This window comes from Pseudophryne corroboree, chromosome 1 (genome assembly GCF_028390025.1).
Source record: "Pseudophryne corroboree isolate aPseCor3 chromosome 1, aPseCor3.hap2, whole genome shotgun sequence".
NCBI classification, from domain to species: domain Eukaryota; kingdom Metazoa; phylum Chordata; class Amphibia; order Anura; family Myobatrachidae; genus Pseudophryne; species Pseudophryne corroboree.
In genome coordinates, this window is record NC_086444.1 from 602930665 (window position 1) to 602951070 (window position 20406).

The following is a 20406-nucleotide window of genomic DNA, read 5'->3' on the forward strand; positions in this document are numbered from 1 at the left end:
CAGTGCCGTCTCTGTAGAATGTTGGGCACGAAAGCCTGACTGAAGTGGATCCAATAAGTTGTGCGAGTTAAGAAAGTGTGTAAGGCGAGTGTAGGCAAGCCTCTCAAGTAGCTTGGAGGGACTGGGTAGCTGAGAAATGGGACGGTAATTAGAGAGTGTGTTGGGTCAGAGTTGTGTTTTTTTAGAATCGGAGTAATGACTGCATGTTTAAACAGAGAGGGAAAGATACCAGTAGAGAGAGAGAGATTACAGATTTTAGTTAAGGTTGGGATAAGCACAGGAGACAAAGTTTTACTGACCTGTGAGGGTATAGGATCAAGAGGAGAGGTAGTGGAGTAGGAAGATGAAAAGAGTGTTGATACTTCATCTTCACTTGTGGGATCAAATGAAGAGAAAGTGCCAGAGGGTTCAGGTAGGGATTTGAGCAGGTCACTGGCTGAGTTAGAGCATACCATTTAATCTCGGATTTTATCAATCTAATCCTTGAAGTAGGAAGCAAGTTCTTGTGCACGGATAGTAGCTAGTGGGGGAGGTGAGGGAGGGTAAAGAAGTGATTTAAATGTATTAAAAGTCACTTGGAGTTGGTGGCATGATAAGAGATGAGAGATTGGAAATATGTTTGTTTGGCAGAGTCCAGGGCCTGATGATAGGAGTGGTCGGTAGTCTTATATGTGAGAAAGTCACTTGGATTCTGAGATTTCCGCCACTGACGTTCTACTTTACGTGACAGTTTTTGTAGGTGTCTTGTTGATTTAGAGTGCCATGGTTGGCATCTAAGCCTACGTGGAGTGTGATGGGTAGCTGGAGCCACCTCATCAAGGGCACTCTCTAGGGTCTGGTGCAGGTGTGATACAGCAGTGTCAGGTGTAGTAAATGTAGAGATTGGTGAGACCAGTTGTTGCAGAGAAGTGGAAAGTTGTTGAAAATGTATATTGTTAGTATTTCTGCGGGTTAGAGGAGGCTTGCTTGGTTTTAGTGTCCTAGAATTTAAAGTAATAGAAGAGATTGTGAAGGTGATCAGGTTGTGATCAGAGAGAGGGAAAGGAGTGTTAGTAAATTTGGAAACTGAGCAGAGCCTGGAGAACACAAGATCAAGGCAGTGGCCCTCATGGTGAGTAGAGGAGTCGGACCATTGGGTTAGGCCAAGAGAGGAGGTTAGAGAGAGGAGTTACAGATAAAGAAATACAATAAATAATAAGATTTTACTCACCGGTAAATCTATTTCTCGTAGTCCGTAGTGGATGCTGGGAACTCCGAAAGGACCATGGGGAATAGCGGGCTCCGAAGGAGGCTGGGCACTCTAGAAAGATTTATGACTACCTGGTGTGCACTGGCTCCTCCCACTATGACCCTCCTCCAAGCCTCAGTTAGGACACTGTGCCCGGACGAGCTGACATAATAAGGAAGGATTTTGAATCCCGGGTAAGACTCATACCAGCCACACCAATCACACCGTACAACTCGTGATACTATATCCAGTTTGACAGTATGAAAACAACTGAGCCTCTCAACAGATGGCTCAACAATAAACCTTTAGTTAGCAATAACTATTTACAAGTATTGCAGACAATCCGCACTTGGGATGGGCGCCCAGCATCCACTACGGACTACGAGAAATAGATTTACCGGTGAGTAAAATATTATTTTCTCTGACGTCCTAGTGGATGCTGGGAACTCCGAAAGGACCATGGGGATTATACCAAAGCTCCCAAACGGGCGGGAGAGTGCGGATGACTCTGCAGCACCGAATGAGAGAACTCAAGGTCCTCCTCAGCCAGGGTATCAAATTTGTAGAATTTTGCAAACGTGTTTGCCCCTGACCAAGTAACAGCTCGGCAAAGTTGTAAAGCCGAGACCTCTCGGGCAGCCGCCCAAGATGAGCCCACCTTCCCTGTGGAATGGGCTTTCACTGATTTAGGATGTGGCAGTCCAGCCGCAGAATGCGCCTGCTGAATCGTGTCACAGATCCAGCGAGCGATAGTCTGCTTAGAAGCAGGAGCACCCAGCCTGTTGGGTGCATACAGGATAAATAGCGAGTCAATTTTCTTGACTCTAGCCGTCCTGGAAACATAATTTTTCAAGGCCCTGACTACGTCCAGTAACTTGGAATCCTCCAAGTCCCTAGTAGCCGCAGGCACCACAATAGGTTGGTTCAAGTGAAAAACTGATACCACCTTAGGGAGAAACTGGGGACGAGTCCTCAATTCTGCCCTCTCCATATGGAAAATCAGATAAGGACTTTTATATAACAAAGCCGCCAATTCTGATACACGCCTGGCCGAAGCCAAGGTCAATAACATGACCACTTTCCGCGTGAGATATTTTAGATCCACGGTTTTTAGTGGTTCAAACCAATGTGATTTTAAGAAACTCAACACCACGTTGAGATCCCAAGGTGCCACTGGAGGCACAACCGGGGGCTGAATATGCAGCACTCCTTTTACAATGTCTGAACTTCAGGTACTGAAGTTAATTCTTTCTGGAAGAAAATCGACAGAGCCGAGATCTGTATCTTAATGGAGCCTAATTTTAGGCCCATAGACACTCCTGCTTGTAGGAAATGCAGAAATCGACCTAGTTGAAATTCCTCTGTTGGGGCCTTTTGTGGCCTCACACCAAGCAACATATTTCCGCCATATGCGGTGATAATGTTTTGCAGTTACATCTTTCCTGGCTTGAATCAGCGTAGGAATGACTTCCTCCGGAATGCCATTTTCCTTTAGGATCCGGCATTCAACCGCCATGCCATCAAAACGTAGCCGCGGTAAGTCTTGGAACAGACAGGGCCCCTGCTGCAGCGGGTCCTGTCTGAGCGGCAGAGGCCATGGGTCCTCTGATATAATTTCTTGAAGTTCTGGGTACCAGGCTCTTCTTGGCCAATCCGGAACCACGAGTATCGTTCTTACTCCTCGCCTTCTTATTATTCTCAGTACCTTTGGTATGAGAGGCAGAGGGGGGAACACATAAACCGACTGGTACACCCACGGTGTTACCAGAGCGTCCACAGCTATCGCCTGAAGGTCCCTTGACCTGGCGCAATATCTTTTATAGCTTTTTGTTGAGGCGGGACGCCTGCATGTCCACCTGTGGTCTTTCCCAATGGTGTACAATCCTTTGGAAGACTTCTGGATGAAGTCCCCACTCTCTCGGGTGGAAGTCGTGTCTGCTGAGAAAATCTGCTTCCCAGTTGTCCACTCCGAGAATGAACACTGCTGACAGTGCTAACACATGATTTTCCGCCCATCGGAGAATCCTTGTGGCTTCTGCCATCGCCATCCTGCTTCTTGTGCCGCCCTGTTGGTTTACATGGGCGACTGCCGTGATGTTGTCTGATTGGATCAGGACCGGCCTTTTGAAGCAGAGGCCTTGCCTGACTCAGGGCATTGTAAATGGCCCTCAGTTCCAGAATATTTATGTAGGGAAGTCACCTGACTTGACCAAAGTCCCTGGAAGCTTCTTCCCTGTGTGACTGCCCCCCAGCCTCAAAGGCTGGCATCCATGGCCACTAGGACCTAGTCCTGTATGTCGAACCTGCGGCCCTCTTGAAGATGGGCACTCTGCAGCCACTACAGTAGAGATACCCTGGTCCTTGGAGACAGGGTTATAAGCCGATGCATCTGAAGATGTGATCCGGACCACTTGTCTAACAGGTCCTCCTGAAAAGTTCTTGCATGGAACCTGCCGGATGGGATTGCTTCGTAGGAAGCTATCATTTTTCCCAGGACTCGCGTGCAATGATGCACCGATAACTGTTTTGGCTTCAGGAGGTCTCTGACTAGAGATGACAGCTCCTTGGCTTTCTCCTCCGGGAGAAACACTTATTTCTGGTCTGTGTCCAGAACCATCCCCAGGAACAGTAGACGTGTCGTAGGAAACAGCTGTGTCTTTGGACTGTTTAGAATCCAACCGTGCTGTTGTAGCACTTTCCAAAATAGTGCTACCCCGACTAGCAACTGCTCCTTGGACCTCGCCCTTATAAGGAGATTGTCCAAGTACGGGATCATTAAAAACTCCCCTTTTTCGAAGGAGTATCATCATTCCGGCCATTACCTTGGTAACACCCACGGTGCCATGTACAGTCCAAACGGCAGAGTCTGGACTTGGTAATGGTAATCCTGTACCACAAATCTGAGGTACTCCTGGCGAGGATAGTAAATGGGGACATGCAGGTAAGCATCCTTGATGTCCCGGGATACCATGTAATCCCCCTCGTCCAGGCTTGCAATAACCGCCCTGAGCGATTCCATCTTGAACTTGAATTTTTTTAAGTATGTGTTCAAGGATTTTAAATATAAAAAAGGTCACACCGAACCATGCGGTTTCGGTACCCCAAACCGTGTGGAATAGTAACCCCGTCCTTGTTGAAGTAGGGGCACCTTAAGTATTACCTGATGGGAATACAGCTCATTAATTGCCTCTAGCACAGCCTCCCTGCCTGAGGGAGTTGTCGGCAAGGCATATTTGAGGAAACGGGGGGGGGGAAGACATCTCGAATTCCAGCTTGTACCCTTGAAATACTACTTGAATGAAACAGGGATCCACCTGTGAGCGAGCCCACTGATCGCTGAAATTTTTGAGACGGCCCCCCACCGTACCTGGCTACACCTGTGGAGCCCCCGCGTCATGCTGTGGACTCAGAGGAAGCGAGAGAAGAATTATGATTCTGGGAACAGGCTGACTGGTGCAGCTTTTTCCCTCTTCCCTTGTCTCTGTACAGAAAGGAAGCGCCTTTGACCCGCTTGCTTTTCTGAAGCCGAAAGGACTGTACCTGATAATACAGTGCTTTCTTAGTCTGTGAGGAAAACTGAGGTAAAAATATTTCTTCCCAGCTGTTGCTGCGGATACGAGGTCCCAGAGACCATCCCCAAATAATTCCTCACCCTTATAAGGCAGAATCTCTATGCGCCTTTTAAAGTCAGCATCACCTGTCCAGTGACAGGTCTCTAATACCCTCCTGACAGAATGGACATTACATTCATTTTGGATGCCAGCCGGCAAAATATCCCTCTGTGCATCCCTCATATATAAGACGACGTCTTTAATATGTTCTCATGTTAGCAAACTAGTATGTTTGACAGGGTCACCGACCACGCTGCAGCAGCACGCTCTGCAGGTTTCAGTCTAGTACCTGAGTGTGTAAAAACAGACTTCAGGATAGCCTCCTGCTTTTTATCAACAGGTACCTTCAAAATGGCCGTTCCTAAAACGGCAGTGCCACCTATTTTGACAACCGTGTGAGCGCCTTATCCACCCTAGGGGATATCTCCCAGCGTAACTTATCCTCTGGCGGGAAAAGGTACGCCATCAGTAACTTTTTTGAAATTACCAGTTTCTTATCAGGGGGAACCCACGCTTCTCACACACTTCATTCATTCATCTGATGGGGGAACAAAACACTGCCTGCTTTTTCTCCCCAAACATAAAAACCCATTTTTAGAGGTTAATGTCAGAAATGTGTAACACATTTTTTATTGCCGGGATCAAGTCACGGATGTTCCTAGTGGATTGTGTATATGTCTCAACCTTGTCGACACTGGAGTCAGACTCCGTGTTGACATCTGTGTCTGCCATCTGAATGAGCGGGCGTTTTTGAGCCCCTGATGGCCTTTGAGACGCCTGGGCAGGCGCGGGCTGAGAAGCCGGCTGTCCCACAGCTGTTACGTCACCCACCCTTTTATGTAAGGAGTTGACACTGTCGGTTAATACCTTTCACCTAACCATCCACTCTGGTGTCGGCCCCACAGGGGGCGACATCACATTTATCGGCATCTGCTCCGTCACTATATAAGCCTCCTCCTCAAACATGTCGACACAGCTGTACCGACACACCGCACACACACAGGGAATGCTCTGACTGAGGACAGGACCCCACAAAGCCCTTTGGAGAGACAGAGAGAGAGTATGCCAGCACACACCAGAGCGCTATATAATGTGGGGATTAACACTATAACTGAGTGAATTTTCCCCAATAGCTGCTTGTATATACAATATTGCGCCTAAATTTAGTGCCCCCCCCCCTCTCTTTTTAACCCTTTGAGCCTGAAAACTACAGGGGAGAGCCTGGGGAGCTTTCTTCCAGCTGCACTGTGAAGAGAAAATGGCGCCAGTGTGTCTGAGGGAGATAGCTCCGCCCCTTTTCTGCGGCCTATTCTCCCGCTTTTTTCTGGATTCTGGCAGGGATATTTACCACATATATAGCCTCTGGGGCTATATATTGTGGTATTTTTGCCAGCCAAGGTGTTTTTATTGCTGCTCAGGGCGCCCCCCCCAAGCGCCCTGCACCCTCAGTGACCGGAGTGTGAAGTGTGCATGAGGAGCAATGGCGCACAGCTGCAGTGCTGTGCGCTACCTTGGTGAAGACTGATGTCTTCTGCCGCCGATTTTCCGGACCTCTTCTTGCTTCTGGCTCTGTAAGGGGGACAGCGGCGCGGCTCCGGGACCGAACACCAAGGACTGGGCCTGCGGTCGATCCCTCTAGAGCTAATGGTGTCCAGTAGCCTAAGAAGCCCAATCCGGCTGCAAGCAGGCGAGTTCGCTTCTTCTCCCCTTAGTCCCTCGCTGCAGTGAGCCTGTTGCCAGCAGGTCTCACTGAAAATAAAAAACCTAATTCTATACTTTCTTTCTAGAGGCTCAGGAGAGCCCCTAGTGTGCATCCAACCTCGGCCGGGCACAAGATCTAACTGAGGCTTGGAGGAGGGTCATAGTGGGAGGAGCCAGTGCACACCAGGTAGTCATAAATCTTTCTAGAGTGCCCAGCCTCCTTCGGAGCCCGCTATTCCCCATGGTCCTTTCGGAGTTCCCAGCATCCACTAGGACGTCAGAGAAAATTGTTTTTAAATTTAGTTCTTGTGACAGAGGTCTTTTACAATATACTGAGAGACCTTAACATATCAAACTAGCAGTTAAAGTATACTTACTTTGGGGGTTATTCTGACTCAATCGCTGTTTTGCTGAAGTCACAAATGGCTGATTATCGGAAATGCGATGACAATGCAAGGCAACACTACACATGCTGGGCATCCTTGCTCTGTGCCGGGCGGCCCCCAGCAGTCGATTTTAAACAGTAGCAGTTTTGAGATTTTAGCAAAACCGCTACTGAGTCTGAATAACCCCCTTTGTACGGTAACACAAGCTCACCACGTAGATGGACTGCAGAGCTGAAGCAGAGAGAACAGTGCAAGCTGCAAGGATTGACTGAAACTTGTAGTTCCAAACTAAAGGAGCGATATTTACTTAATTTCTGACTAGATTGCTTAGAAATTAAGTAAACATCGCTCCATGTGTAGTCATGCCGGCGACAGCGATGCTCAGCCCCGCACGTCGCTTTCGCCAGCTCTAGATTGGGCATGCATGCCCAATCTAATGAGATCGCTCACTTCGCCAGGAGAAGTGACCTTTTTCTTTTTTTCCCCTCCCTCGCTCAGCTCACAGCGCACACATCGAGCTTGAGAGATGTGTACTGTGTAATCCGTGCTAGATTGCTCAACACACATCTTAGGGACAAATCTCCCCGTGTGTACGGGGCTTAACTGGAGATCCATAGGTTGCACTGGTTAACAGTCTGCCACATAATACAGTGACAGCCTGATTCAGTGTATATCAATCATAACAGTGCATTTGTGCGTATACATTGTGTAACACATGCGCCATAAGGGTTTTAGGGATTATCACGCACACGCAGTACCCAAAAAAATTGCCCAACTCCATGAACATCAGCATTTCATGTGTTTTAGGCCCTTAAAGTGGGATTTCCACCACATTCATGGCTCCATGCTATGTATCTGTTTGTACACTATTTGTATGTAAATAGGTGATTTGATTGTTAATCAACATACCAAGTAAGTACACAATACAGAGGATTTAATTGTAAAGGGAGGTACACACAAAGCGATGCTCAGCTAATTTCTAAGCAATCTTACTAGATTGCTTAGAACATCGCTCCGTGTGTAGGGGTGCCGGCAGCAGCGATGCGCGGTTCCACGAGTCGCTGTCGCTGGTGCTAGATTGGCCTGCATGCATGAAATGAGCAGCCCCCCATGTGCTGAGCCCCCCGCTGAGACCACACATGTACAGCGCCCCCCTTCCGGGGATTGTTCCAAGGGAACCCACTGCCGAAGAGGAATGCAGTGAGTAGCCGATAGGCTGCAGGGGTCAATCACCAGAATGCATGGCATTCCAGAAATTGATAAATCTGGCACCATCGCATAACCCACAGAAGCCTATGGGGATGCGGCTGCCGGCGAGAATGGAGGGATCACAGCAGGTTTTCTGAGATATCTGCTGCTGCCCCCCCTACATACTTTTAGGGGATACTTAATATTTGCGACTAACCCCCCAAAATGGGTGTTTTTGAGGAAATAGCTGCAGATATTGCTTGATAAATGGGCCCCAAAGTATCTTTTGGTACACCCCTATCTAAGTGCATTGTACTATTGCTCCCACCCAATTGCAGGTAAGCGTCAAAGCTCTTACTCAACCATAGCATTAAAATGCTATGCCAATTATCAAGCAATGGAGTTATTATTGATAGACTGCACATGTGCTGCAATCGCACTGTGCATGCATCAAATTGCTGCTGCGATCCTGCTCGCAATGAGGAATTCATGGAGAAGTGGTTGACAGGAAGTGACCATTTGGAGGTGTTAACGTGCAGTGGTTGGAAAAATGCAGGCGTGTCATAGCCATTTTTGGGGTGTGTATCTGCCGTCAGCTACACGCTCGTATGTGCAAATACATGACACCTGCATCGCAGTGCACATACGACAAGGTAGCTTTGCAATGCCACTCGCAGTGAGGATTTAATTGCAGAGTGATTCACAAGAAGTGACTGGGGGTGGTAATGGGAAAAAAAATGCAGGCATTTCCTAGCTATTTTGAATGGTGTATCTGCTTTTAGCTGTGATCATGTACACAGAGAAACATGGTGCCAGTGTCGCTACTGCCATTTCCACTATGGGTAGCCATAGGACTATCCTAGCAGTCGGTGTTCCTTGTTATTGCGTATAGGCTGCATATATCTACGTAGTTGCGAATGAGTTTGTGGTGTCTATATTATCTTCTTGGTGGCAGCTTCACTTGCGATGTTTAGCAAATCCGTAGCCTAAAATTTTTTGTGTGTGTGTGCGAACATGAATTAGGCCCTTATAACATCCATCTCTGTTTTTTTTGCCACAGAAAGCGTTTAATACCTTTTCTTCCTATTTAAGAGGAAGACATCACAGAGAAATCATCAGATTCCTCTTGTTGTCCCTCTATGTACCTTGTTGTTCCATGGCCCCTCTAACACCCGTAGTAGTAGTAGTAGAGTCATTTTTGTTTGTATATCCACCCTTTGCCTTTTTCCGTGTCCTACCAAGCCCCCAAAAACACACACACACGCACTCTCACACTTCCTTCCCTATCATCAGGATATGTGATGCTCATTTATTTCTGCTCATACCACCCGAATTGTTTTAGAATTCAGTACCGTAGGGTTGCCTTTACCTGAGTTCTGATATTTTATAATTTTGTCCCTATGGTAAAATTTATGTCCATTAATGCTAAAGGTCTAAATTCCCCCCAGAAACGGAGAGTTGCTTTATGCTATTTTCATTCCCATAAATTGGGTGTAGTAGCGATCCAGGAAACCCACTTTGTTCATTCAGGACCTCCTACCTTTTTTAAGCCGCACTATGGGTGTAATTCAGACCTGATCGCACGCTAGCTTTTTTTTCAGCACTGCGTTCAGGTCAGAACTGCGCAAGCGTATGCACTGCAATGCGCAGGTGTGTCGCACGGGTACAAAGCGGATCGTTGCTGTGCGATGGGTTTTATGAAGAATCCATTCACACAGCGGATCGCAAGGAGATTGACAGGAAGAAGGCGTTTGTGGATGTCAACTGACCGTTTTCTGGGAGTGGTTGGAGAAACACAAGCGTGTCCAAGTGTTTGCAGGGTGGGTGTCAGACGTCAATTCCGGCCCTGATCAGGCTGAAGTGATCGCAGCGGCTGAGTAAGTCCTGGGCATCTCAGAAATTGCACAAAACTTTTTTATACCGCCTGGCTGCACATGCGATCGCACACTTGCATAGCAAAAATACACTCCCCTGTGGGTGGTGACTGTCTGCTCGCAGCAGTGCAAAAACCCCTAGTGAGCGATCAGGTCTGAATTAGGCCCTATTTACTATGCTATTTTGCTAATGGAATTGCAGTAGGTATTGGAGATGTGTGCTGGGATCCCTCCTTCATACATTCGGGGGATACATAGTATTTGCAGCTAGCCCCCGAAACGTGTGTTTTGGGGACAGAGGGGGTAATTCAGATCTGATCGCTGTTGTGCATTTTCGCACAGCAGGTGATCAGATCCTAATTGCATATGCACCACAATGCACACGTGCGTCGGACAGCAACAATGGGCATCGTCGGTCAGCGACGGGATGGTGCGAAAAATCCGATTGCACGGGCGTTTGCAAGGTGATTGACAGGAAGAGGCCGTTTGTGGATGGCAACTGAGCATTTACTGGCAGTGTTCGGGAAAACGCAGGCGTGTCCAAGTGTTTTCAGGAAGGGTGTGTGACGTCAGCTCCGGCCCCGATCAGCCTGTTCTCTCTGCACTGGATGAGTAAGTCCTGGGTTGCGCACAGACTGCACAAAGTGGATTTTTGCAGCTCAGTTACACATGTGATTGCACACTTGCACGGCGATCTGAATTAGGCCCTGAGTCACAAATACTGTTTGCAGTAACGAAAAGACTGAAAGTGAATGTGATTAAGAACAGACTGTAGTACCGTTAGATACAGTTTGGATCTACACAGAGCCGGCGCTACCCGCTCAGCAAGGGTATGCAATGCAGGGAGGCGCTGAGGTGAGGAGGCGCTCTCCCTGCTCTGCTACCCTGCCGCTGCGCCTGTCAGTGTGGATGACAGGTAGCAGCGCTGGCAGCGGGTAGCGCGGCTCTCTCCCCTCCTCCTCCCCAGTGAGACTGCAGGCAGTGGCACTGTGCAGACTCACCCCTCACACAGCTCCACTGCCGCCCGCCGCCATCCCGCGCTCCAAACTGCTTTAGGGGCGTGGCCTAATCGCGGGAGGTGTGGCCACGCCCCCTTATGGAAAACTTTTTTTAAAAAAAAATCTTAATGGCGCCTGATGATCCGTGAGCCCCCGGCCAGCCCCTCAGGCAGGGTAAATTCAGTGTAGGAACATTATCAGTGTGATCACCCTCAGCCCCCCTCCCCACCTATACAGGAACAGACAGCAGCTCAGCATTATGCTGCTGCCCAGTAAAGAGGGATGGTTGGTTCTTAGCCCACTTGATTATAGCATCTACCAAAGAGGGTATGGTGGTGGGAGTGCGGCAGACCAGGGTCCATGCTGGGCCACTCCATAAGTCCCAGGTAATTAGTACCCGCTCCCCCCTCGTCATCACTTCTGACATCCTACAGCCGCTGAAGTAACGGAGCCTGCAAGAAACCGGAGGCGGAGATGGGAGAGGAGGAGCAGCGCCTGAGCCGGGACCTCCTGCAGGTACTTGGGCCGCATTGTGGTGGGAATGAAGGCTGTACCTGACATAGGCCCTCATTCCGAGTTGTTCGCTCGCTAGCCGCTTTTCGCAGCAGTGTACACGCTAAGCCGCCGCCTACTGGGAGTGTATCTTAGCTTAGCAGAATTGCGAACAAAGTATTCGCAATATTGCAAAAAGATTTTTTTGTGCAGTTTCTGAGTAGCTCGAGACTTACTCTTCCAGTGCGATCAGTTCAGTCCTTGTCGTTCCTGGTTTTACGTCACAAACACACCCAGCGTTCGCCCAGACACTCCCCCATTTCTCCAGCCACTCCCGCGTTTTTCCCAGAAACGGCAGCGTTTTTTCACACACTCCCATAAAACAGCCAGTTTCCGCCCAGAAACACCCACTTCCTGTCAATCACACTCCGATCACCAGAACGAAGAAAAAACCTCGTAATGCCGTAAGTAAAATACCAAACTTCTTAGCAAATTTACTTGGCGCAGCCGCAGTGCGAACATCGCGCATGCACAGTTAGCGGAAAATCGCACCGATGCGAAGGAAAATAACGAGCGAACAACTCGGAATGAGGGCCATAGGGAGTTATTCCCAATGAACGCAGATGGCTGCATATGCAGCCAGATCTGCGTTCATCTCTGCACATGCTGAGGGCCGCCCAGCACAAGGCAAGGCCTCCCGATGCATCCGCAATTTGATTGAGGACACATCTGATCTAAGGTTGACCCCTGGCAGTGCAGCTTGGTCAGCAGCCATTTTTTATGGGAGCGGCTGTGTGTGACGTCCTGGCCTGCCCCCTTTTTTACCGGCATCACCCCCGCAACACCTTAACTCCGCTACGCTGTCGCCTATCAAGCACATTGTGGTCGCAATCATTGGGGAAGCGACCGCAATGTGTGTGGCCTCATCCCACTGCGCATGCAGTTTGCTGCCACTGGCAAACTGCGGTGAGGGATCGCTATTGCAGCGGGGTCTCAATGACCTTCATAATGTGTATAATGGGCTGTACCTGGCATAATGTGTATAATGGGCTCTACTCTGGCGTAACGTGTAATAGCGGCTCTCCTGTATGGCGTAAGGTGTATAAGGGTACTCCTGTGCGGTGTAACGTGACTAACGGACACTATTGTGCGGTGTAATGTGACTAACGGACACTGCTGTGCAGAGTAATGTGACTAACGGACACTGCTGTGCGGTGTAATGTGACTAACGGACACTACTGTGCAGTGTAGTGTGAATGACGGACACTACTGTACAGGGTAATGTGACTAACGGACACTACTGTGTAGTGTAATGTGACTAATGGACTTACTGTGCTGTGTAATGTGACTAATGGACACTACTGTGCGGGGTTATGTGACTAACGGACACTACTGTGCGGTGTAATGTGACTAACGGACACTACTGTGTGGTGTAATGTGACTAATGGACACTACTGTGCGGTGTAATGTGACTAACGGACACTACTGTGCTGTGTAATGTGACTAATGGACACTACTGTGCGGGGTTATGTGACTAACGGACACTACTGTGCGGTGTAATGTGAATGACGGACACTACTGTACAGGGTAATGTGACTAACGGACACTACTGTGTAGTGTAATGTGACTAATGGACTTACTGTGCTGTGTAATGTGACTAATGGACACTACTGTGCGGGGTTATGTGACTAACGGACACTACTGTGCGGTGTAATGTGACTAACGGACACTACTGTGTGGTGTAATGTGACTAATGGACACTACTGTGCGGTGTAATGTGACTAACGGACACTACTGTGCTGTGTAATGTGACTAATGGACACTACTGTGCGGGGTTATGTGACTAACGGACACTACTGTGCGGTGTAATGTGACTAACGGACACTACTGTGTGGTGTAATGTGACTAATGGACACTACTGTGCGGGGTTATGTGACTAATGAACACTGCTGTGCGGTGTAATGTGAATAACGGACACTACTGTACAGGGTAATGTGACTAACGGACACTACTGTGCGGTGTAACGTGACTAACGGACACTGCTGTGTGGTGTAATGTGACTAACAGACACTACTGTGTGGGGTTATGTGAACTGGTACTATTCTGTGGCCCTATATTTTTGGCACGCGCCTTCGGCGCGCACTGTACCTGTTCTGAGCATGGCCAGAGGAAACTATTGCCCTGAACTCTTCGAGATCTACAACTGGCCCTGTCATTGATTTTAAATGTGAATAAGGGGCACTATTATGTGGCATAATATGAATCAAGGACACTACGTTTGGCTTAACGTGCATAAGATTGTAATACTGTGTTGCGTAATTTGAATTGTGGGTACCATTGTGGTCACGCCCTTCCTTTTGTGAGCACACCCCTTTTTGCAGTGCGCGCTATCCCTTTTTTACGGATGGGAGGGCGCAAATTTATTATTTGCAGGAGGGCGCCAAACACTCTAGCACCGGCCCTGGATCTACATCTCTTTTAAATATGTAAAAATACAAGTCCTTATGTATGCTTGATGACAAAAAGCACAGCAACCCCTTCCAAAGTCATTTGGATACAAATAACATCTTTTCTTATCAAGTATCATTTTGTCTGGTTTTACAATGTTGCAGAAAATAAGTTGTTACTGCTAAAATTGTCTGTTTGAGAAGTAGCTAGATCAGTGGTTCCCAAACTGTGTGCATCATTGTATTGGGCAATCTTTCTTTCTTGTTTAATATTTGCTGGTGGTTCTATATATTTGTATAAACTATTACACCAAGATAAATAAGACACTTTTCAATAATATGGAAAGACATAAATTGGGGATATTCAATTGTTTGAAAAGTCAGTTGGGAGTCTGTTTTTTCCTATCTAATAAGCAGGAAAAAACCGACACTCAACCAACTTTTCACACAATTGAATTCCACCCAATGTTTTCAAATGTGCTTTATATGTTTATGTATAAATTCTTAAAATTGTACTCTCCTCTGTTTTTTAGGACTTAGTAAACACATTAGGATGATTTTAAAGATTATACATCAGTTTTCCAGTTACCTTTCTTTGATAGTATGATTCAGCTCCTAAATTTGGATATATCCTTTTTCTCTTACGTCCTCGAGGATACTGGGAATCCATTTAGTACCATGGGGTACAGACGGGTCCACTAGGAGCCATGGGCGCTTTAAGAATATGATAGTGTGCGCTGTCTCCTCCCTCTATGCCCCTCCTACCAGACTCAGTTTAGAAAATGTGCTTGGAGGAGCCGGTCACGCTTATGGAAGCTCCTGAAGAGTTTTCTGCATTTGTTTTATATGTTTGCTATTTTCAGGCAGGACTGGATGGCACCAGCCTGCCTGCGTCATGGGATTTAGGGGGAGGGGGGACGGCCAAACCTCTTGATGGGTTAATGGTCCTGTTCCCCACTGATGGACACTAGCTCCTGAGGGAATAAATTTGCAAGCCCCACCACGGCGAACGTACTTTCCCGCAGCACGCAGCCACCCCTAACAGAGCCAGAAGAGTGACTCAGTACACAGTGCAAATGCACAGCTTCTGAGGGGGCAAACTGAGTCCAGGTACACTATATGTGTACACAGTACCCACACTGGCACCACAGACTTAAAAGGGGACTGACTCCATTTTAGGCATATAATCACCTAAAAAAGAGCGGGTAGACTGTGCGCCATTGAAGGGGCGGTGCTTCACTATGAGCGGATCCAGCAGCTCACCAGCGCCATTTTCCCTCTGCAGTGGACACAGACGCTGACTGACAGGGACGTGCAGCTCTTCCGGAGTGACTCCAGATTACATCAACAGTACCAGGGGGTCATAGCAGGGGGGCAGCGATTATTAGTGTACTAAATCCCCAATCTGGGTACTTAGTCTGGAACCCGGCTAAACTTGCCATTAGCGGTAAGGACGCTGTGTGCTGGCTCCATACTATCTCTGTGTCTCCCTGGAAGGGCTCTTTGTGGGTTAATTGTGCATTTAACCTTTTCCTGTGTGTGTGTGCTGTCACAGTATCAATATGTCAGGCAAAGAGCGTGTTTCATGTAAGGTAGAGTGTTGCTCTTCTCCAGGGGATTCACTACTGTGTACTCAGTGCAGTGTACCTACCCAGGCTAGCGGGGCGGAGCCAGCATGGCTGGACTCCATTAAGGGTATGATTTCCAATATTTCTACTAAATTGTCCTGCACTGAGAAAGAGATGCAATACTTAAGACAGTCTATGGATGAGTTTATGAAAAGAGACTCAGTTCCCAAAATAGCGTCTCAGACCCCTGCCATTTGTCCGCAAAAATGTACTTTTGCCCATATCCTGCAGTCTGACTCTAATGATGAAGGGTCAGACATGGAAGAGTGGGAGGTGGACTCAGTGATGGGGGAGGCTATTTTGTCACAGGGAATTGAGGCTCTCATAGAAGCTATCAAAGACGTCCTACAAATCCCTGATAAGGTGACAGAGGAGTGTGAGGAATCTTATTTTAATGTAAAAAAGAAATCCTCAGTCACTTTTCTTGTGTCAAAGGAACTGAATACCCTGTTTAAAGAACCATGGGGGAAATTTACTAAGCTCCCGATTTTGACCGAGATGCCGTTTTTTCATCAAAGTGTCATCTCGGTAATTTACTAAACACTAATCACGGCAGAGATGAGGGCATTCGTAATTTTTTGCAAGTCCAAGTAAAAAATTACGAATGAATACACCATCGGTCAAAACGCGGCTGTTTAAGTATGAATCTCGGTCATTTACTAAGAAGTGCAAAGCAAAAAAAAAACAAACACTGCCGTGAAAAATTACAACTCGTAAAAAAGTGCTAAAAAAAAACAGACCTTTTTTTTTTATTCGTGATTGGATAGGCATGCACGGATCCATGAGATCCGTGCATGTATATCAGTGGGAAGGGGTGGGAAAGTGCTTATTGTTTCAAAAAAAATTGCGTGGGGTCCCCCCTCCTAAGCATAACCAGCCTCGGGCTCTTTGAGCCGATCCTGGTTGCCGAAATATGGGAAAAAAAATGACAGGGGTTCCCCCATATTTAAGCAACCAGCATCGGGCTCTGCGCCTGGTCCTGGTTCCAAAAATACGGGGGACAAAAAGAGTAGGGGTCCCCCGTATTTTTAAAACCAGCACCGGGCTCCACTAGCTGGACAGATAATGCCACAGCCGGGGGTCACTTTTATATAGTGCCCTGCGGCCGTGGCATCAAAAATCCATCTAGTCACCCCTGGCCGGGGTACCCTGGGGGAGTGGGGACCCCTTCAATCAAGGGGTCCCCCCCCCCCAGCCACCCAAGGGCCAGGGGTGAAGCCCGAGGCTGTCCCCCCCCATCCAATGGGCTGCGGATGGGGAGGCTGGTAGCCTTTGTTGTAAAAGAAAAGATATTGTTTTTAGTAGCAGTACTACAAGGCCCAGCAAGCCTCCCCCGCATGCTGGTACTTGGAGAACCACAAGTACCAGCATGCGACGGAAAAACGGGCCCGCTGGTACCTGTAGTACTACTACTAAAAAAATACCCAAAAAAAGACAAGACACACACACCGTGAAAGTATAATTTTATTACATACATACACACATACATACATACTTACCTTAAGTTCCCACGCAGGTCGGTCCTCTTCTCCAGTAGAATCCAAGGGGTACCTGTTGAAGAAATTATACTCACGAGATCCAGGGGTCCAGGCTCCTCGGGAAATCCAGGGGTAATCCACGTACTTGAAAAAAATAACAAAACGGTGTCCCGACCACGAACTGAAAGGGGACCCATGTTTGCACATGGGTCACCTTTCCACGAATGCCAGAAACCCACTTTGACTTCTGTCTAAGTGGGTTTCTTCAGCCAATCAGGGAGCGCCACGTTGTAGCACTCTCCTGATCAGCTGTGTGCTCCTGTCCTCACTGACAGGCAGCACACGGCAGTGTTACAATGTAGCGCCTATGCGCTACATTGTAACCAATGATGGGAACTTTCTGCCCTGCGGTTGACCTAAAGTGACGTCACCGCAGGGCAGAAAGTTCCCAGCATTGGTTACAATGGAGCGCATAGGCGCTACATTGTAACACTGCCGTGTGCCGCCTGTCACTCAGTACAGGAGCACACAGCCGATCAGGAGAGTGCTACAACGTGGCGCTCCCTGATTGGCTGAAGAAACCCACTTAGACAGAAGTCAAAGTGGGTTTCTGGCATTCGTGGAAAGGTGACCCATGTGCAAACATGGGTCCCCTTTCAGTTCGTGGTCGGGACACCGTTTTGTTATTTTTTTCAAGTACGTGGATTACCCCTGGATTTCCCGAGGAGCCTGGACCCCTGGATCTCGTGAGTATAATTTCTTCAACAGGTACCCCTTGGATTCTACTGGAGAAGAGGACCGACCTGCGTGGGAACTTAAGGTAAGTATGTATGTATGTGTGTATGTATGTAATAAAATTATACTTTCACGGTGTGTGTGTCTTGTCTTTTTTTGGGTATTTTTTTAGTAGTAGTACTACAGGTACCAGCGGGCCCGTTTTTCCGTCGCATGCTGGTACTTGTGGTTCTCCAAGTACCAGCATGCGGGGGAGGCTTGCTGGGCCTTGTAGTACTGCTACTAAAAACAATATCTTTTCTTTTACAACAAAGGCTATCAGCCTCCCCATCCGCAGCCCATTGGATGGGGGGGGGACAGCCTCGGGCTTCACCCCTGGCCCTTGGGTGGCTGGGGGGGGGGACCCCTTGATTGAAGGGGTCCCCACTCCCCCAGGGTACCCCGGCCAGGGGTGACTAGATGGATTTTTTATGCCACGGCCGCAGGGCACTATATAAAAGTGACCCCCGGCTGTGGCATTATCTGTCCAGCTAGTGGAGCCCGGTGCTGGTTTTAAAAATACGGGGGACCCCTACTCTTTTTGTCCCCCGTATTTTTGGAACCAGGACCAGGCGCAGAGCCCGATGCTGGTTGCTTAAATATGGGGGAACCCCTGTCATTTTTTTTCCCATATTTCGGCAACCAGGATCGGCTCAAAGAGCCCAAGGCTGGTTATGCTTAGGAGGGGGGACCCCACGCAATTTTTTTTTAAAATTTTACAGTGTTTAATTAAAAAAAAAAAAAAATAGAACCCCAGCACGGATCACACAGATCCGGCCGAGATTAATTGTAAAAAAGTCGGCAGTGTTTTGCTAATCACTGCCGTAAAAAACACAAAAAAAACACGAATGACATCGACATCGGAAGAAAAGAAAAACCCGAATACGACAGCTTAGTAAATCCATCGTAACAAATTCAAAAAGTTGCAGTTTTACACTTTCGATGTCATTCGTGATTGAACTTTGACCTGAAACGGGAAAATACGAATCTTAGTAAATTTACCCCCATGTCTTAATCCTGATAGGAAATTTTAAATCCCTAAGAGGTTACTCTCATCCTTTCCTTTTCCTCCTGAGGATAGGAAAAAATGGGAAAATCCACCGATAGTGGATGCATCAGTATCCAGGCTGTCACGAAAAATAGTACTGCCTGTCCCGGGTGAAGCCTCCCTGAAAGACACAGCTGATTGTAGAATTGAGACCACACTCACATCTTTGTATACAGCTGCAGGGGTGGCCCAGAGGCCCACTATAGCATGTGGGTGGATTACTAAAGCCATTGATAAATGGTCGGGTAACCTAATTGAAGGGTTAGATTCCTTATCTTGGGGGGAGATTGTTTTACTCCTGCAACATATACAGGACTCAGCAAACTTTATTGTGGAAGCCATAAAAGAAATAGGCTTGCTTAATGCACGCACCACTGCTATGGCAGTGTCAGCACGCAGGGACTTATGGCTACGCCAGTGGACTGCTGATGTGGACTCCAGGAAAGGCGTAGAAGGCCTACCATTCACAGGAGAGGCCTTATTTGGAGATTAACTAAATAAATGGATCTCCAAAGCTACTGAGGGTAAGTCCACATATCTTCCTTCTGTAGCTCCCCCAGCCAGGAATGCTTACTCAGCTTCCAGTTTACAATTTCGGATGGCCAAGTTCAGGGGCAAAACCAGAGGTTCTTCTACAGCCACCAGAGACACTAGAGGTAAACCACACAAACCTGCAACTGCCGGTTCTCAGGAACAGAGCTCAAGCTCTGCTTCCTCAAAATCTTCAGCATGACAGTGGACCGCGATGCCTGGAAGACTGGTGGTTGGGAGCCCGGCTAAAATTCTTCAGTCACATCTGGACAAATTCGTGCCAGGATCCCTGGGTCGTAGATTTTATTTCCCAGGGTTACAGATTGGAGTTCCAGGAGCTCCCACCTCACATATTCTTCAAATCAGGCTTAACAGTTTCACAAGAGGCAAGTATAACTTTAGAAGACGCCATTCAAAAACTAGTACAGACTCAGGTCATTGTCCTAGTTCCACCTCACCTGCAAAACAAGGGGTATTATTCCAACTTGTTTGCAGTTCTGAAACTGGACGGTTCGGTAAGACCGATTTTGAATCTCAAGTCGTTGAACCCATGATTACGACTGTTCATATTCAAGATGGAGTCTCTGAGAGCGGTAATCTCAGGTCTGGAGGAGGGGGAATTCCTAGTGTCTCTGGATATCAAGGATGCGTACCTTCACATTCCGATCTGGCCGCCTCATGAGGCTTATCTACGGTTTGCACTGCAGGACTGTCACTACCAGTTCCAGGACCTGCCATTCCACGGCACCGAGAGTGTTTACCAAAGTGATGGCAGAGATGATGTTTCTACTCCACAAACAGGGACTGAACATAATTCCGTACCTGGATGATCTTCTGATAAAGTCACCGTCCAGGGAGCGGTTGTTGGACAGCATTCGCCTCTCAACAGGATTGCTTCTGGATTACGGGTGGATTCAGAATTTACCAAAATCTCACCTGGAACCGACGCAGAGGCTTCCTTTCCTGAGAATGATACTCGACACGGAGTCTCAGAGAGTGTTCCTTCCCTTGGAAAAGGCAAT